The following is a 20,140-nucleotide window of genomic DNA, read 5'->3' as shown; positions in this document are numbered from 1 at the left end:
ATTTATAAACAAGTGCGCAAGATATTTATCCATGTTTATCCATCAACTATCAAAGTACAAACATACTATGAAGTAAAAGGCCTAGTATGAACTAAATACTTCCCTATTAAATTGTAAAAAAAAACTGGAATACTTGGACTAATTACAGAAGAATGGTTAGGACATGCGACCGTCATTTCCTAACAAGAAATATTATAATGGTAAAACGTCTGCGTACCCTGCCATGAAAGATATAGATTACGAAGTCAGTCAAACAGCAGTGATCAGTTGCTGAGCAACAACCTCGAACCCACGCATTCACAAATCAGAGTATTGACAGAATATTCATAAGCAGAAATATGAAAGACTCAAGAATTCATACACACTTACATCAAAATTCCAAACTAATTCCCAAATCATACTGTATAGGAAATAAGGGTCTGAATTATTATAAAGTATTTAAGATAGGTATCTGAGACAATTGTCAGTAGAGTAACCAAATAACAAATTAAAAATCACAACATCTTTCCAATATGGCAAATCCAATAATAAGATATAAAAAATAATAAAAAAATTAGTAAGTAATCAAATAGGTATTCAAAAATAATATAACACATAACCTGAGATATGGTAGTGTAACATAGTTCCATCATAATATCCACATTCAACAAGAGTACTTGTATGAGCTTACCTATCCAAATATATAAATATCATAATAATCAACAGCCCTTCTAACTTAAGGGGGTTAGGTGTGCAAAATCTAAACAAAAATACAAGTAAAGTTTTTATCAATTGGATAATCCTACTGACAGGATTAGCAATTAATAATATTGACTCATAATAATAATTAAAATGCACCATACCTAATACCAAAAAAAAAAAAGAAATAAACTCATACATAAAGTACTATATAATACTTAAACTAATAAGTAATAAATTCATAAATAAAGTCATCAACAACAAAGCCAAAGATGAAATCAAGCAATGTATGTAGGTACCTGCATTATCGGATGATAAAAAAATATCAGACTAAAATTTCTAACCATACTAAAGATTGAGCTAAGCTTAAGACAAACAGAAGAAGTGGTTAGCTTGAACAACACTGTTAAGGTAATCTTCTTCTGAAGATTATTCTATAACTTAATAGAAAAAATAGTATCAATGTTTCCTAACTAATAACGAATTTATATTTGAATCTCAACCTAAAGTATCTGATTCATAAAAGCATTAGGTATATTATGGTACCCACACTGGTATAATATTACCAACATTAACAAAACTAGAAATTGAGATGGATAATGGAACTACTTTATCATACAATAATTATAATTGTTATGTTTAACACTACCAATTAAAGAAAAACAATTTAGATGACCATCTGTAATCATCCGAACCATGCGAATTCAACGTATCATGTATAGAAGCTAATGTTCTGGACTGATATTACTTTGTGGTGTGTGCCTGTCTTACCAAACAACCCAAATATCAAAAATAACAAATATAAAATATAATCTAAAGTTTGTAAGACAAATATAATACATATGGAGAAAATATTAGCGACACACCAACAAATCAAAAATGCCAGCAAAATATATAAAAAAAATCAAATCAATAAAGTAAATAAAGTACCTAAATACTGAAAATGATTTCTAGTTATGTATAAAATATAACCACAATAGAAAAAAATGTATGCATATAGTCAACGATTAATTGTACGTGCAAACATACTACCATTGGTAAAAGGAATAAAAATTTATACTAATAGAACATGTCAGATATGTATACTCAGTTTAAATACATAAATAAGTTTCCAATAAAAATACAAAATCCAAACTAAGATATGAGTTGTACCACTTAAACTAAAAATAAGGTATCGAAAATAAACTAATCAAAACCAAAAGCACTATAAGTCTACCTGTTTAGTATTAATAAAAAATTTAAAGACAAGAATAAATCAGAAATAACATGAATATAAAGATATAAGAAAGGTAATAATACAGAAAATTCCAATAAAAGAAAAATGAATTAACAGAACTACTGTCTTAAAACCATAAACGGTTTGCACCACGCATTGGGCAGCCAATGTAACAAAATAAGAAAACTTCTGTTGGAGTGAAAGTAAAAAGAAAGATATACTCCAACAGAAGTAAGGAAAAAAAAAAGAAAAGACTAAATAGTTGTGGCGATTATGAAAATAAAAATGAAGGGGCTTCAGCGTTGAAGCCGAAGTAGGAAAACAAAAAAAAATACTACTTTGCAGTAGTACTGAAGAAAGGGGGATTAGAAGGGATAATAGGGATAGCAGTAGAAGTATGGAGAGACAGAGGCAAACTGAATAGAGTTGGCTAGCAAGAGATACAAGAGAACAACTTGACACTCAAGGATGGATACGGCTCGTTTGCATGCCTGTCGAAGAACAGTAGCTCTATGTAGATAGTAATGATGACTAAAAGGTGAACTAATAAAATAAGAATAATGTACTGAAGAGGAATGAAGATGAATAATTTCTAAAGACGAACAAGATAAATAAATCTAACAATTCATGGGCACCATGAAAATGATCTTCGATCATTTTCCCAGATATCTTATACTGCTGTCAAATATTAAATATATTGAATCTGTAATAACGAACATAAAGGAATAATAAAATTCATGATATACAAAATAAATAAACATTTATTAAAATTAACTACCAGATTTTTAACAATCTTTGAGTTAGACAAATTAAGTATAATGTGACTCTAACATGACAAAAGTTATAAAAAGGTTATATTTGTGCTAACTACAATAACTAATCTGTTACAAATTACATAATTACCTCTCACTTACATATAGGGTACAACTCACATGAGATTTCTACCCAATGGTTATAGTACGCTTGCTACGTACAACTGAATTAAAACCCGAAAAATATGACTAATATATAAATAAATAGGCACAAGCCTGACGAAGAGAAAATACATGATGAATTAAGCAAAATGAATTAATACAAGTTATAAAAATGAAGCTAAGATAAATACCGAAACGATGACCTGAATTACCCGAGCAAATGCAATAAAATAAAGTAGCGACGAATTAACAGAACAAATGAAATAAAGCGAATAAATAATAACATATTTGGGAAACAAGCAAGTAATATTACAAAAATATATATCAGACCAATAATAAAATATAAAAACCTAATTTTCTAGGCGTATTACCTTGTGTACAGAAGTAACTAACCATACGTTTGGGAACCTAATACAATAGTATACAAACATGTCATATTAAAAAAAACCAGAGGTAAAGTAAATCTGGAGAAAAATAATTAACATAGTGCATTAAACCGAGAGTCTTAAATGTAAAAAAAACCAATAGTTACTAAAACACATCACTAAATGTTCCCAAACCAATACCTTCATCCAAAGACTTCAAGGTAAAGTCCGATGCTGCAATCCAAGATGAACACCTGGGTGGTACGAAACGGTACCTCCTATATGTCCAGGTGTAGAATGAAAATCAGGAGCAGGAACGCCCCAAGTGTTTCCCAAATGACATACTCCTCATGGTGACTTGACTGTGGCTGTAGTGGTTTCCCTGGGTGGTCAAATAAGGGGCTACGACTTCGTTAGGGTTTCTCCCAAATGGCGGTGATTTCTATTCTGATTCCAAGAGGGGTTGTTTTACCCCCATGTCTCCCTACTGCATAAAACCATTTGTGGTAACTTTTCACCTCAATTAACACTGCTTGATGTTATAAAATACGTTGGATGAAATCATCCGCCATTTTATGGTACCTATTCGACACAACAGCCAACAGTCAAGTCAAGAACGAGAGCCGTTTCTCCGCCAAGGTAAACGTCAAATTCTCTCAGAACACGAAACAAATTCTCGTATAGGTGGCGTACATAGTACGTTCCATCACCGAGGTATGACGTCACCTCAGTAGTCCTATACGAAAAATGAGAGAATTTAAATGAGAGACCGAGGGAAAATAATTATAAAAATAATTAAAGAGCTAATTTTTAGAACAAATAAGAAAAGAGCACGTAACGTGACCGTTACAGTCGGACGCGATAAAAATTCCCATTGGTCGTACTATGGTAAAATATGAAATGTTGTACTATTTTGCCATTGAAATTGGGACACCGTTTTTATGAAATATGTTACCGTATAACAATATACCATAATATATCCTGTTTTACCAGTAGCGTTTCAAAAAAAAATATAACAATAATAAAAGGGATAAACAGTGTAAGACAATGTAGACTATTATGCCTTTATAGAGTTTGTTTGCAATTATAACTAAGCTTATAGACAGTTGTTTACACCAGGGCAAAGTCCCTAAGAGCTGGAGCAATTCTAAAGTAACCTTATTACACAATAAAAGTGATAATCAAAAGTTGGAAAACTACAGGCCCATCACTCTACTGTCACACCTTTTTAAAATTCTCACCAAAATCATAACTACCCGACTAACAAGAAAATTAGATGAATACCAACCATATGAACAGGCAGGTTTTAGAAAAGCCTACTCAACTTCCGATCACCTGTTAACCACAAAAATATTAATAGAAAAATGTAACGAATACAAGTTTCCAGTTTTTATAGCATTTGTAGACTACGAAAAAGCTCTCTACACTTATAGAACACACGGACCGTAATAAACGCAATGCAAAATTGTAGAATAGACAGCAGGTATTAACTTAATAAAAGAAACTATGAACCAAGCTACAGCTACATACTACCTACATGAAAATGAATACACGAACCCTGTACTATTAAACAGGGAGTCAACCAGGGAGACACTCTATCACCCAAACTGTTCACCTTAGTTTTGAAGGACGTGTTTAAAAATCTAAATTGGAAATATAATTAAGGGAATAAACATCAATGGACGCTACCTCAGTAATCTACGATTTGGGGATGGCATAATCCTGATAGCTACTGACCTACAAGAACTGCAAACCATGCTTTCATAACTACACACAGAATCTTCTAAAATAGGATTGAAAATGAATTTAAACAAAACAAAAGTCATGCACTCCAAAGAAACCGTGACAATAATAAACGACAAAGTTATAAAAAAAAAGTTGAAGGATATTATGTACTTAGGACAAAAACTAATACTAAATAGGGAAATTCAAACGGAAGAAATAAAAATAAGGAGAAAGTTAGCATGGGCAGCATTAGGCAAACTGAATTATATACTCAGAAATCAGCAAATTCAACTACATCTTTGATCTAAAGTTTTTGATGCATGCATTATTCCGATATTAACATATGGGGCACAAACATAAACAATCACAAAAAAGAATATGAACATACTCAGAGTCACTCAACACGCGATGGAAAGAGCAATGCTTGGCATATCACTTAAAGACAGGAAAACAAACATATGGATACGACAGAAAACCAAAGTCACCGATGTGGTACAAAAATCATTAAAATTGAAATGGGAATAAGCTGGACATGCAGCTAGGAGCGATCTAAACAAATGGCACAAAACAATTCTAACCTTGAGACCATACCAACACCAAAGACCCAGAGGTAGACCTCATATGAGATGGACAGATGATCTGAAACGAACTGCCGGAAAAAATGGTCTACAAGTAGCCTACAACAAAAAACAATGGAAAGGAAGACTTGAAGAGGCTTATGTTCAGATGTGGACGTGAATGGCTAGACAAAGAAGAAAAAGAAGAAGAAGAAGAAGAAGAAGACGGAGAAGAAGAAAAAGAAGAAGAAGAGGAAGAAGAAGAAGAATAAGAAGAAGAAGAAGAAGAAGAAGAAGAAGAAGAAGAAGAAGAAGAGAAGAAGAAGAGTTTGTCGAATATACTGTTTTACCATAGCAGCGACGCAAGTGCACGTACTCATAATATACTGTTTTACCAGTGTCCTATTTTGGAAACTAAATGAGATAGAAATAAACTAAAAATTGCATAAGAAAGAGCGGAAAAAATAACCCAGTTTCGGCGCAAATTCAAAAATCGATTTTTTTCACATACCTATACTATTTTACCTTTGCAGGCAATCTATACAATTTTCATATCAACCAAAATATTAGGTAACGTTTTAATTTTGTTCAAATAATTCGCCACTAGTGTTTTACCTTAATATTATCTTTGACTGTTTTATTCTGCATAATTTTCTACCTCCTCATTCCTTGAGCCCTTGTCAGGCCGTGATGACACACTAAATATTATTAGCTTAATGTCCCCATTTTCTAACGTCCTGTTCTGTTTCTAGAACACAGAAACATCTCCTGTCCATTATGTTGGAGATCTTTCTGTGTTCTGTCCAAGACACTCGTAGAATTCTTCTGTAGATTCACATTTCGTAGGATTCAAAAGAAAATTTGACCAACTTGAGCTGAGCAATTATTGGCTGCGATTGTTCTCCAGATGGACGGCTTCATGTAGGGATTTTCCCACCAAATCTTCATTTGCTCCGCCCATCATCTTGGAGGCCTTTCTCTTGGTCCTCGGCCTTCCACCTTTCCTTCTACTCAGGCCCGCCGAGAGGGGGTACAGCCGGTACATTTTACCGGGGCCCGGCGGTGTAAGTGGCCCGGCGTCGACCAGACCAAAGACGTGATTTTTCCCGTTTTTTTGCTCTTCACTTTATGTGCATAATGCGTGTAGTTAACGCTCGGCTATATTTTATATGAGCTTTACCTCTATTTTGAAATTTATTTTATTGTTTTATTCTGAAAATGGCGCAAGAAGCTGATCTGCTTGGGCCTAATAGTGACGCAACTGATAATTTTGATCCCGACAAAATATTTCGTTGTGAAATATTTAATATTGTCATAGACTGTTTAAACAATTAAACAGTTTAACCCACTGAAGAGGAATGGTCCTTTCGTTGTCTTTCTTTCATTAAAAATGCTATGAGGTCTACAATGAAATAGGATCGGTTAACTGGCCTAGCAACTGTGTGTATCGATGATTTGGTAAAATCATGCGAATTTTTCGAAAGTTATAGCCATCTTTGCCAATCAGAAAACTCGAAAAGCACCTGTATTATAAAAATTTTCCAAATTACAAATATAATCAAAATTTAATAAAATTTATATGTGTTTGAAATGATTCTCATTATTTATTATTGATAATTTTATTTTTTATTGAAATTTAACAATTTTATCGCTTTTCACTTTCGCTTTCTGCTTCTACTACCAGTAGTTCCATAGTCCCCTTACTTCTGGCTATATGTCTATGTGTATTTTATGTGAAACTCTTCTAGACTTTACAGATTGGTTCTGTGTTCTGTAGAGTGGACGGGCAAAGAGCAAAGAGCAAAGAGCAAAGAGCAAAGCGGAGAAATCAAACTACCACTGGGAAACGGAGGTACACAGAGTGCTAGCAAAGAGCAAAGCGGCGAACCAAACAAGTTTGATTTCTCTGCTCGCACTCTTTGGTCCATGTGGTGAGACCGCTCCCATCTGAAAAAATTTTTGATTCGGTTTCTTTGTCAATTCCTATTCAAAAATGTCCCTTTTAAACAAATCTGAAGAGCACCGGGCGGAATTTTTGGGCAGAAATTGTTTAAACAATTTTATCTACTCTATGTCATATATTATTATGTATAAGGTTTTAGTTTGTGAAAACTATCATTATAGATAGCAGTGCGTGAAGGGTTTAAAGTGTACGTGAAGTAACAATGTATTTTAAATGGGATTTACTTTTTAGCACTGCTTTTGACACACTTTCATATAGTCAAATATCCTTAACTTTCGCGTTGTCATGGTAATGACATAATGAGCAATAAATTACAACAAAAATTTTGACAGTTTTGTGGTTTGAAGGAAATTAAAATTTTTAAATGTCAAAGTTCTAAAAATTGTAGAATAGAAATGAATTGCAGTGGCGAAGAGTTACAGTTTTTTATTTGTTTATCGTAGATAAAATATTGTATGAAACTGTATTTGTATAGGAATCCACAAAGAAACCGAATCAGAAATTTTTCCAGACGGATTCGGTCTCATTACATGGACTATTTTGGTATTTTTCCGAAAAATGAATCTCGGTAACCTGATAGCTGAAGTGTTATGAAACAAGTATTATGATTCAAAGAAACCTGTTATGGGATCGAAAGATCCCTATTCAAAGGACGACGATGACTTTTTAAATTTATAACTTTATGCAATTTTATAATTTAATAAATATTATGTAACTTAATAATTATTATTAGTTCTACAGAATCGTTATCAATATAAAAAAAACATTCATAGATTAAAAATTTAACTTTGTTTCTGGTGAAGCAACGCAGTTGGAACAAGCAGAATATTATAATTGTCACCGGAAAGTGAAAAAGGTAACGCACAACTTGAAAGAACCTATAGATTTCGAACTTCGTTTCTGGTGAAGCAACGCAGTTGGAACAAGCAGATATATTATAATTGTGTTACCGACAAGCGAAAAAGGTAACGCACAACTTGGAAGAGCCTATAGTTTTCTAACTTCGTTTCTGGTGAAGCAACGGAGTTGGAATAAGCAGATATAATTGGGTCACCGGAAAGCAAAAAGGGTAACGCACAACTTAAAAGAGCCTATAGTTATCTAACTTCGTTTCTGGTGAAGCAGTGGAGTTGGAACAAGCAGATATATTATAATAGTGCCACCGGAAAGCGAAAAAGGTAACGCACAAGTTGGAAGAACCTATAGTTTTTTAACTTCGCTTCTGGTGAAGCAACGGAGTTGGAACAAGCAGATATATTATAATTGTGTCACCGGAAAGCGAAAAAGGTAACTAATAACTTGGAAGGGCCTATAGTTTTCTAACTTCATTTCTGGTGAAGCAACGCAGTTGGAACAAGCAGATATACTATAATTGTGTCACCGGAAAGCGAAATAGGTAGTCCCTGAAAACTATAGGTTCTTCCAAGTTGTGCGTTACCTTTTTCGCTTACCGGTGACACAATTATAATATATCTGCTTGTTCCAACTCCGTTGCTTCACCAGAAACTAAGTTAGAAAACTATAGGTTCTTCCAAGTTGTGCGTTATCTTTTTTGATTCTCGGTGACACAATTATAATATATCTGCTTATTCCAACTCAGTTGCTTCACCAGAAGCAAAGTTAGAAAACTATAGGCTTTTCCAAGTTGTGAGATACTTTTTCGCTTTCCGGTGACACAATTATAATATATCTGCTTGTTCCAACTGCGTTGCTTCACCAGAAACGAAGCTAGAAATCTATAGGTTCTTTCAAGTTGTGCGTTACCTTTTTCGCTTTCCGGTGACAGTTAAAATATTACATCTGCTTTTTCCAACTGTGTTGCTTCACCAGAAACAAAGTTAAATTTTTAATTTATGAATGTGTTTTTTGATATTTGCAACTCAGGCTCGCCAAAACCAACAAACCACTCGCAAACTCGTCCAAATACGTATTGCGAACCATCAAAGCTTTTGTTGAAAAACCGACAGCAGTTAGATTGTGGTGCGCCGTGTGCGTGCCGTTTGTGCGCCACTTGAAAACACGTACTAATCTGACGAACATGCTGCGCGCGAGCGGCTCGCACACCGAGCAGAGCGCATATGTATACCTGCCTTTACGATGAATTCTGTAACATTTTCCGCGAGTTAGGAAGTACCACGTTTTCAATGGGGAGTTTTCGAAAAAAAAAAAAAAAAAGAAAATAACTTTCAGTGGGAAAGAACTAAACTCTAGTCTCGCGTAACTACCAGCTCCCACTCTGGTTTAGCACTTCTTTGCTCTTTGCTCGTACTCTATCTTCGCTCCACTCTGAACGTGCACTTTTTGCTCTTTGCTCTTTGCTCGTCCACACTGAACGTACGCTTGACACGCGTAGAAGTCTTCTGTAGATCCACTTAATTTAGCTTTTCGCAATTAAATATTGAGTAATTTCGAGTAGCTAAAGCTATTGTGAAACCTTCTCATTAATTACTGTATCTCTATGCTATATTTTCAGTAGTATTCTTTCAAAATGCACATTTCTCGTTCTTTAGTTATATTTATTGATCTGAAGCCCTTTTCTTGTGGCATCTTAATTTCTTTTTTTAATTGGGAATCAGACACAATTTTGCTTGAAAATAAATTTATTGGACGTTTCTATTTTCACTTCGAAAGTCGTGGTCAAAATAGAAAACATTAATAAATTAAACAAATTTTGTTTTTGTTACCTGGTAAAATATCTTTGTGATAACTTAATTTTGCCTGATTCATCCATAGAGGCTATTTCAGACATATATTACACATTTTAAAGTAGGTCACTTTAAAATAATATTGTAAATATTTTGAGTAATGTAATGATTCTTTAAATACCGAACGCGCACCGTCTACACATCGAAGACTTGAACCGTATGCGCGTTCGATCTATGTCCCACTACGGAACGGCCAATAGAGAAAGAGGTGGTGAGATAAAGGTATAAAAGCAGGCCGGTGAGGAAGGGCAGTCTTGCGGCATCAAGCTTTAGACTCCCTGGCTAACTAACGTACTGAGTTATTAAGCCAACTTGGCTGCGACGAATTCGGTCGGAGCCTACCGGTGCGGGGTAATTCTGTATTGAAGAGGCGCTTCGCTTCTAATTACACCTGCGTAACCGCGTAGTGAGCGGTTGTTTCCATCACCTATCTATGTCGTTTTGTATCTGTGTGGGTGGTTGTTGATATTTTGAGTCCGTGATGGCGACACTGTGTGTGATTATATCGTATGGGGGTACAACATGGTTGCTTGTCTGTGCATAAGAATTAATAGGTTGATTCCGTACTGAGGAATAGCGTGATTGCTCCTTGTTTTATATTAACATTGCTTTTGGATTTTTTTGATAGTAGTAGTAAATACAATTTCGTTTTTTTTACAGAAATCCTTCAAGCAGGCTCTTTTCGGAGACAGAAGTGAGATATTACAGGACACTGTTTTATTTTATTATTTTGATTTTAATTTCTATCTAAAGAACAAGAATATATTTATTTACTTTGAAACTATGTCTTACTGAGTCTGTTGTCCAAAAAGAACTACCCGTTACATTAGCGTTACTAGGATGACTTTATTGAAAGATAGTTCCTTCAATTATATTATTGTAACTATCAACTACTGTAACTTGAAGAGAATAACCAGGATCGAAATAACACGTAGGGCTTTTATGACCTGAAAACCAGCTTTATCTAATGGAAACCTATCGATGAATATTCACAAAAAATCCTGAAATGTTATGTGTGGTCTATCCTATTGTTTGGTTGTGAGACATGAACGTTAAAACCCACAATGCTAAACAAATTAGAAGTGTTCGAATTGTTGTGCTATAGACGAATCCTAAAGATTTCGTGGGTTTCGCACACTTCCAATGAATATGTTCTTCTAATGATGAATTTAGAAAGTCTGTTCATAAGCATCATAAAAAAGAGAAAAACATATTACTTCGGCCATATAATTTGATCTGCATCGCCTTATCATACAAGGAAAAGTGGAAGGAAAGAGATGGATTGGTCGAAAGACACTTTCATAGCTGCGCAATATTAGACAATGGTGCAGCTCCACAGTAGAAGAATTATTTCGCGCAGCAGCTGATAGAGAAAGGTTTCAGGAAATTGTAAACATGATGACGGCCAACGTCTGAACACAGAAACGGCACCTATAAAGAAGAACTGTAACGTAAGAATACCCGTCAGAAAAATGATGGCACCTGAATTTTCTTTATAAAGATAACAACATGCAATTATGAGAGTAACATTCTTCTTGTAACGGTCCACCCGTTATATTATCATTTTTAGCGCTGTAATTATTTTTAAAAAAAAATAATTATTTTCTCTTGACCTCCCATTTAAATTCTTTAATTTATCGTAAAGGACTTCTCATGTGACGTCACACTGTACGGAACATAGTTGTTGAACCGTTCCTTGTCGTTTAATTCGTGTTCCGTGAGAGTTTGACGTTTTCCTCGCTGACTGTGGGAGGAATGAGAGGCACTTGGCCGGTGGCTGCGAGGTTGACAGGTTGGTGTTGGTGGTTAGTACCGTAAATGGCGGTTAATTTCTTCGAAATTAATTTTTATTTCAACTAAGTTTGGAAGTATAGTAAAAAGTTACCACCACTTGTTTCCTGGAGTACGGGTTTCCTGGAGTAAGGATGGGAGTACCATCAGTGGAAGAGGAATAAAAAATTAACCGCCATTTGGAAGAAAACTAACCCTCATGTGATGTCGTACCCACCTTGACTACCTAGGGAAGCCACCTGGACCTTATTGCAGCTACCGCCAAGTCAAACTGGGAGTATGTTTTGGGAACAAGCTTTTTGGGGGACATTCCAGCTCCTTTTCGTCCTGCCACCTGGGCCTACGGGGGGGCATGGAGGTGCATCATAGTGATGCTCATTTTCTAGGATGCAACCGCAACCTCGTTTGGGAACATTTAGTGAGGAGTTTTAGTAACTATTGGTTTTTTTTATATTTCAGACTATCTGTTAAATACACTATGTTTTTTTTCCAGATTTAGGTTACCTCTGTTTTTTTTTGACATATGTATTTGTATATTAGATTACTGGGTTCACAAACTTTGTATCTACGGTAACTTCTTGTGCACAGGAATAAGCCTAGAGAAAATTAGGTTTTTAATGCTTTATTATTGCTTTGATATTGGTTTAGGTAATTCGGGTAAATTTATTTTTTAATATTACTAGCTTGTTTCCCAAATATTTTACTGTTATTCGCTTTATTCCATTTGTTCGGTTAATTTAGGTCATCGTCGGTATTTATCTCAACTTCATTTCTACTTTAGTCAATTGTATATTTAACTTTATTTATTCATTATTGTATTTTCCCTTAGTGAGGCTTGGGCCTATTTATTTGTATTATTTTCATCTTTGTCGGTTTCAATTCAGTTGTACGTAGCAGGCGTACTATAACCATTTGGTAGAAGACTTATGTAATTTTGTACCCTATATGTTAGTGAGAGGTACTTATACCTGTAATTTTGTAACAGGTAACATTGTTGTTATCTTAGGTTGAACATAACTTTTGCAAACTTTTGTCATGTTAGAGTCACATAATATGAACTTGTTTAACTCAGAGATTGTCAAAAATCTAGTAGTTATTTTTAATAAATATATATTTATTTTGTATATCAATTATTTTATTATTCCTTTATGTTCATTATTACAGGTTTGATATATTTAATATTTGACAGCAGTATAAGATACCTGGGAAAATGATCGAAGATCATTTTCATGGCGCCCATGATTAGTTAGTTTTATTTATTTTGTTCGTTTTTAGTCATTATTCATCTCCATTAATTTTCAGTACATTATTCTTATTTTATTATTTCACCTTTTAGTCATCATTACTATCTACTTAGAGCTACTGTTCTTCGACAGGCATGCAAACGAGCCGTATCCATCCTTGAGTGTCAAGTTGCTCTCTTGCATCTATAGCTAGCCAACTCTATTCAGTTTGCCTCTGTCTCTTCCCACTTTACTTCTATCCCTTCTAATCCCCCTTTCTTCAGTACTACTGAAAAGTAGTATTTTTTATTTTTCCTATTGCGGCTTCTCAACGTAGAAGTCACTTCATCCTTTTCTTCCCCCACACACCACTATCTCTCTTCATTTTTAGTTACCAAATCTTTTCTTTTTTTTCCTTACTTCTGTTGGAGTACCTATATCTTTCTTTTTACTTTCACTCCAACAGAAGTTTTCTTCATTTTGTTACACTGGCGCCCAATTCGTGGTGCCAACCGTTTATGGTTTTAAGACAGTAGTTCTTTTAGTTCATTTTTATTTTATTGGAATTTTCTGTTTTATTAACTTTTGATATCTTTGTATACATGTTATTTCTGATTTATTTTTGGTCTTTTTATTTTTATTAATACTAAACAGGTAGACTTATACTGCTTTTGTTTTCGATTAGTTTATTTCGATACCTCATTTTTAGTTTTAGTGGTACAGCTCATATCTTAGTTTGGATTTTGTATTTTTATTGGAAACTTATTTATGTATTTAGATTGAGTATACATAACTGACATTATGTTCTATTAGTTAAATTTTTATTCCTTCTACCAATGGTAGTACGTTTGCGCGTACAATTAATCGTTGAATATATGCATACATTTTTTTCTAGTGTGGTTATATTTTACACCTAACTAGAAATTATTTTCAGTATTTAGGTATTTTATTTACTTTATTGATTTGATTATTTATATATTTTGCTGGCATTTTGATTTGTTGGTGTGTCGCTAATATTTTCTCCATATGTATCTTTGTCTTACAAACTTTAGATTATATTTTATATTTGTTATTTTTGATATTTGGGTTGTTTGGTAAGACAGGCACACACCACAAAGCACAATCAGTCCACAACATTAGCTTCTACACATGATACGTTGAATTCGCATGGTTCGGATGATTACAGATGGTCATCCAAATTATTTTTCTTTAATTGGTAGTGTTAAACATAACAATTATAATTATTGTATAGTAAAGTAGTTCCATTATCCACCTCAGTTTCTAGTTTTATTATTGTTGATAATAATATTATATCAATGTGGGTACCATAATATAATGCTCATAGAAATCAGATACTTTAGGTTGAGATTTAAATATAAATTCTTTATTAGTTAGGAAACATTGATACTATTTTCCTACTAAGTTATAGAACAGTCTTCAGAAGAAGATTACCTTAACAGTGTTGTTCAAGCTAGTCTCTTCTTCTGTTTGTCTTTAGCTTAGCTCAATCTTTAGTATGGTTAGAAATTTTAGTCTGATATTTTTTTTGTCATCTGATAATGCAGGTACCTACATACATTGCTTGATTTCATCTTTGGCTTTGTTGTTGATGACTTTTAATTTATTACTTATTAATTTAATTATTATGTAGTACTTTATGTATGAGTTTAACTTTTTTTGGTATTAGGCATGGTGCATTGTAATTATTATTATGAGTCAATGTTATTAATTGCTAATCCTGTCAGTAGGATTATACAATTAATCAGAACTTCACTTGTATTTTTGTTTAGTTTTTGCACACCTAACCCCTTAAGTTAGAAGGGTTGTTGAATTATTATATATTTATATACTTATTTGGACAGGTAAGCTCATACAAGTACTCTTGTTTAATATGGATATTATTATGGAACTGTATGTTATGCACTACTTATCTCAGGTTATGTGTTATATTATTTGGAATATTTGATTACTTACTAATTTTTTTTTGATCATATTTATATCTTATTATTGAATTTGCCATATTGGAAAGATGTGGTTTTTAATTTGTTATTGGGTTACTCTATTAACATTATTTGTCTCCAATATCTTAAACACTTTATAATAATTTATATCCTTCTATCCTACACAGTATGATTCTGGAATTAGTTTGGAATTTTGATGTAAGTATGTATGAATTCTTGAGTCTTTCATATTTCTTCTTAGAAACTACTTAGTCTGTTGATGCTCAAAGTTGGTGAATACGTGGGTTCGAAATTCAGCAACTGATCACTGCTGTCCGGTTTCGTAATCTATGTCCTCATGGCAGAGTAGGCAGATGTCTTTTCATCATTACATTTCCTAAACATTTTTCTGTAATCAGTTTACTTATTTCAGTTTTTTTTACAATTTAATAGGGAAGTATTTAGTTCATATTAGGCCTTTTGCTTCATAGTATGTTTGTACTTTGAGTTGATGAGTAAACATGGATAAATATCTTGCGCACTTGTTTATAAATCAATGCTTAGGCCATCCCTATACATAGTAGGTTCGTTAAGTCAGTATTTGGAGTGTTTAGACAAATGAGTTGTTCATTTGAGTATATTCCCACTTCTTTCCTTAGGCATTAGTTTTGTTATTTAGATTTTGGAACATTTCCTGAATAATTCTACGTATGTGAGAACGCATGAATTTGCAGTTTTATTTAAAATTGTGCTCGTTCTCGTCAATTTTTTTCCCTATCACTTATCATATTTTTTTTTTCTTCCTATTATTTATCATAGTGCCATAGACCTTGTAAGTTCACCATTCATTCTGTTTTCTTCCTTACTTATTCTTATATTAGTACCTTATCTAAGTCTGGTTATTCTCATACATCTGTTGTAGCAACATGCTATAGTTCGCGAATACCAGCACGAATTAGTTTATGTAGTTTCTATAATATTTTAGTCAATACACATTAGGTATTTATCTTACCTTTGATTTAGTTAGGTTACATCTCTGTTACTTAGTCTGTTAGCAATATTTATTCTGACTTATTTTGATTATTTAGTTTGGATAGGTTCATATTACCGGATGAGGGTGTATGTAGACCTAATTTATTTATTTTGTTCAGTATTAGTTACCATTGGATCCAATAATTTAGTTTATTTAGTATTAGTAAGAATTGGTCCATAAATTTGCCTGATCGTTCTTCTTTGGATATACTCTTATATAAATCTGGTGTCCATTGATAGTCCGATTCTGGATAAGTGTCCGATTCTTCATTTATTTTGTGTATTTGGTTGGATAGGTTCGTATCACCGGATGTGGGTGTACGTAGACCTGATCTGTTTATGTGGTTTAGTATTGGTGTGAATTGGTCCATAAATTTGCCTGGTCTTTCTTCTTTGGATATGCCTTTTATGAATCTGGTGTCCACTGATAGTTCGACTTTGGATTAAGTGTCCGATTCCACATCTATTTTGGTTATTGAGTTTTGGATTCCTTTGGTATGTTTATTATTGGTATTATTTGACATTAGTGAGAATTGTTCCATAAATCTTCCTGATTGTTCTTCTCTGGATATACTATTATGAATCTGGTGTCCATTGTTAGTTCAGTTTTGGATAAAGTGTTCAATTCTTTACCTATTTTAGTTACTGATTTTTTTTATTCACTTTGGTACATTTACTTTTGATATGGTTCGAATTGGCTCACACCTTTTCCTGGTTGTTCCGTTCTTGGATATACCCTTTATAAATCTGATGTCCATGGATAGTTCAATTTTGGTTTTAGTGCCCAATTCGACACTCAGTTATTATTATGAACTTAAGTACAATATTTAGTTTTGTTTTGACTTTTGAGCAATATATGTTAATATTTGGTAGCAGAGAGTAACATAGTAACATTTTAGTATGAGTTTGAGTCATGTATTGATTTATTTTTCCTTGACCATTAGTTTATATTTAGAAGTAATCTTGCGAATCAACGTGGATTGTTAGACTATTGTAAATTTAGTTGTTAATATTTTGAAGTTTAAAAAAAAAAATTTTTTTTTGGTTAAAATTTTTTTTTTTCCCGAGTAGGAGGGGATTGTAACGGTCCACCCGTTATATTATCATTTTTAGCGCTGTAATTATTTTAAAAAAAAAATAATTATTTTCTCTTGACCTCCCATTTAAATTCTTTAATTTATCGTAAAGGACTTCTCATGTGACGTCACACTGTACGGAACATAGTTGTTGAACCGTTCCTTGTCGTTTAATTCGTGTTCCGTGAGAGTTTGACGTTTTCCTCGCTGACTGTGGGAGGAATGAGAGGCACTTGGCCGGTGGCTGCGAGGTTGACAGGTTGGTGTTGGTGGTTAGTACCGTAAATGGCGGTTAATTTCTTCGAAATTAATTTTTATTTCAACTAAGTTTGGAAGTATAGTAAAAAGTTACCACCACTTGTTTCCTGGAGTACGGGTTTCCTGGAGTAAGGATGGGAGTACCATCAGTGGAAGAGGAATAAAAAATTAACCGCCATTTGGAAGAAAACTAACCCTCATGTGATGTCGTACCCACCTTGACTACCTAGGGAAGCCACCTGGACCTTATTGCAGCTACCGCCAAGTCAAACTGGGAGTATGTTTTGGGAACAAGCTTTTTGGGGGACATTCCAGCTCCTTTTCGTCCTGCCACCTGGGCCTACGGGGGGGCATGGAGGTGCATCATAGTGATGCTCATTTTCTAGGATGCAACCGCAACCTCGTTTGGGAACATTTAGTGAGGAGTTTTAGTAACTATTGGTTTTTTTTATATTTCAGACTATCTGTTAAATACACTATGTTTTTTTTCCAGATTTAGGTTACCTCTGTTTTTTTTTGACATATGTATTTGTATATTAGATTATTTGGTTCCCAAACTTTGTATCTACGGTAACTTCTTGTGCACAGGAATAAGCCTAGAGAAAATTAGGTTTTTAATACTTTATTATTGCTTTGATATTGGTTTATGTAATTCGGGTAAATTTATTTTTTTATATTACTAGCTTGTTTCCCAAATATTTTACTGTTATTCGCTTTATTCCATTTGTTCGGTTAATTTAGGTCATCGTCGGTATTTATCTCAACTTCATTTCTACTTTAGTCAATTGTATATTTAACTTTATTTATTCATTACTGTATTTTCCCTTAGTGAGGCTTGGGCCTATTTATTTGTAGTATTTTCATCTTTGTCAGTTTCCTTTGGTTGTACGTAGCAGGCGTACTATAACCATTTGGTAGAAGACTTATGTAATTTTGTACCCTATATGTAAGTAAGAGGTATATCTTTTGTACATACATATAGCAGGACTGTTGTTATATGATATATCAGGTTTAACTTAACTTCTGTATAACTTATGTCATTTTAGAGTCACATGATATACACTTTGTGTAACTCAGAGGTTGTCAAAAAAATCTAGTAGTTATTTTTAATAAATATTTATTTATTTTGTATATCAATTATTTTATTACTCCTTTATGTTCATTATTACAGATTTAATATACTTATTTAATATTTGACAGCAGTGTAAGATACCTGGGAAAATGATCGAAGATCATTTTCATGGCGCCCATGATTAGTTAGTTTTATTTATCTTGTTCGTCTTTAGAAATTATTCATCTTCATTCCTCTTCAGTACATTATTCTTATTTTATTATTTCATATTTTAGTCATTATTACTATCTACATAGAGCTACTGTTCTTCGACAGGCATGCAAACGAGCCGTATCCATCCTTGAGTGTCAAGTTGCTCTCTTGCATCTATAGCTAGCCAACTCTATTCAGTTTGCCTCTGTCTCTTCCCACGTCTACTTATTATCCCTTCTAATTCCCCTTTCTTCAGTACTACTGCAAAGTAGTATTTTTTATTTTTCCTACTTCGGCTCAACCGCTGAAGCCCCTTCATTTTTATTTTCATAAGAGGCCCCAACTAGTTACCTTAGTCTTTTCTTTTCTTCTTTTTTTTCCTTACTTCTGTTGGAGTACCTATATCTTTCTTTTTTCTTTCACTCCAACAGAAGTTTTCTCATTTTTGTTACATTCTGCTACTGGTCTAATCATCTAATCCAATCTATCATAATGAAAAAAAAAATAAAACACCGAAAACTCTCATGGCCGTAACTTTGATTTTATATGTATGTTATTTAAAATGATAACGATGCATCCTCGATATCTTATTGTCTTACTAATAGCGATATTTTCTTTCAATTTTAAACGTAAACAGATCCTACTGCATTTTGACGAGAAATTTGCGAGGCAGTTAGTTTCACTTAAAATAATTCGAGCTGCTTCTTTAATTTTTCTCTTTTTACCGTCTGTCTCAATTTATTGATTTTACTTTTACTGACCAAGTTTCTGCACTATACAATAGTACTGAACACGCATAAAAGTTAACCACACGAAGTCTAAAGAAATGTGTCCACTATGTTAGTGCTCCCCGCTCCCTTTAACTGCTCCAATCGATACGGCATGCGCTCTTCTACTCATTAACCCCCACCGATTGGGGCCCCACCGGATCGGCAGCACTATGGTATTCACTATGTGGGGCAGTTGCCAGAGCGCGAAGTGCAAACATAGTGGATACGTGCCTTAAGAGTTCAAGGCACCTCTCACCTAATGAGGGATTTCTTAAAATTGAACAAATGCTGCCTTAGTGATACCTACTCTTAGGTTGATTTCTTTATCAAAATCCTATTTCCTCTTTAGAGTGGATCCAAGATACTTAAATTTCCCAACTCTTTCAATTTGTTAATATTTTATGAGCAAAGTACCCCGCACAAATATGGAAATTAGGTCCCAGTGGATGTAGTTCATACTTTGGGAAAATACTCTTTGAAGTATCCTGATGAAAAGTTCTCATGGGCAGATCTCGATCTGATGGGGGGTTTTTAAGTTATAGAGGCACAAACTCGGAAAATTATAATATTTACCGGGTATTCCAATTCCCAGAGTTACTGGTTATTTGGCAACATGTAGAGGTTAGGATCCAAGAAAAGTCCTAGTATTCTAGGACTTTTCCC

This window comes from Diabrotica virgifera, chromosome 6 (assembly GCF_917563875.1).
Source record: "Diabrotica virgifera virgifera chromosome 6, PGI_DIABVI_V3a".
In the NCBI taxonomy this organism is placed as follows: Eukaryota; Metazoa; Arthropoda; class Insecta; order Coleoptera; family Chrysomelidae; genus Diabrotica; species Diabrotica virgifera.
This window is presented reverse-complemented; position numbering follows the sequence as displayed.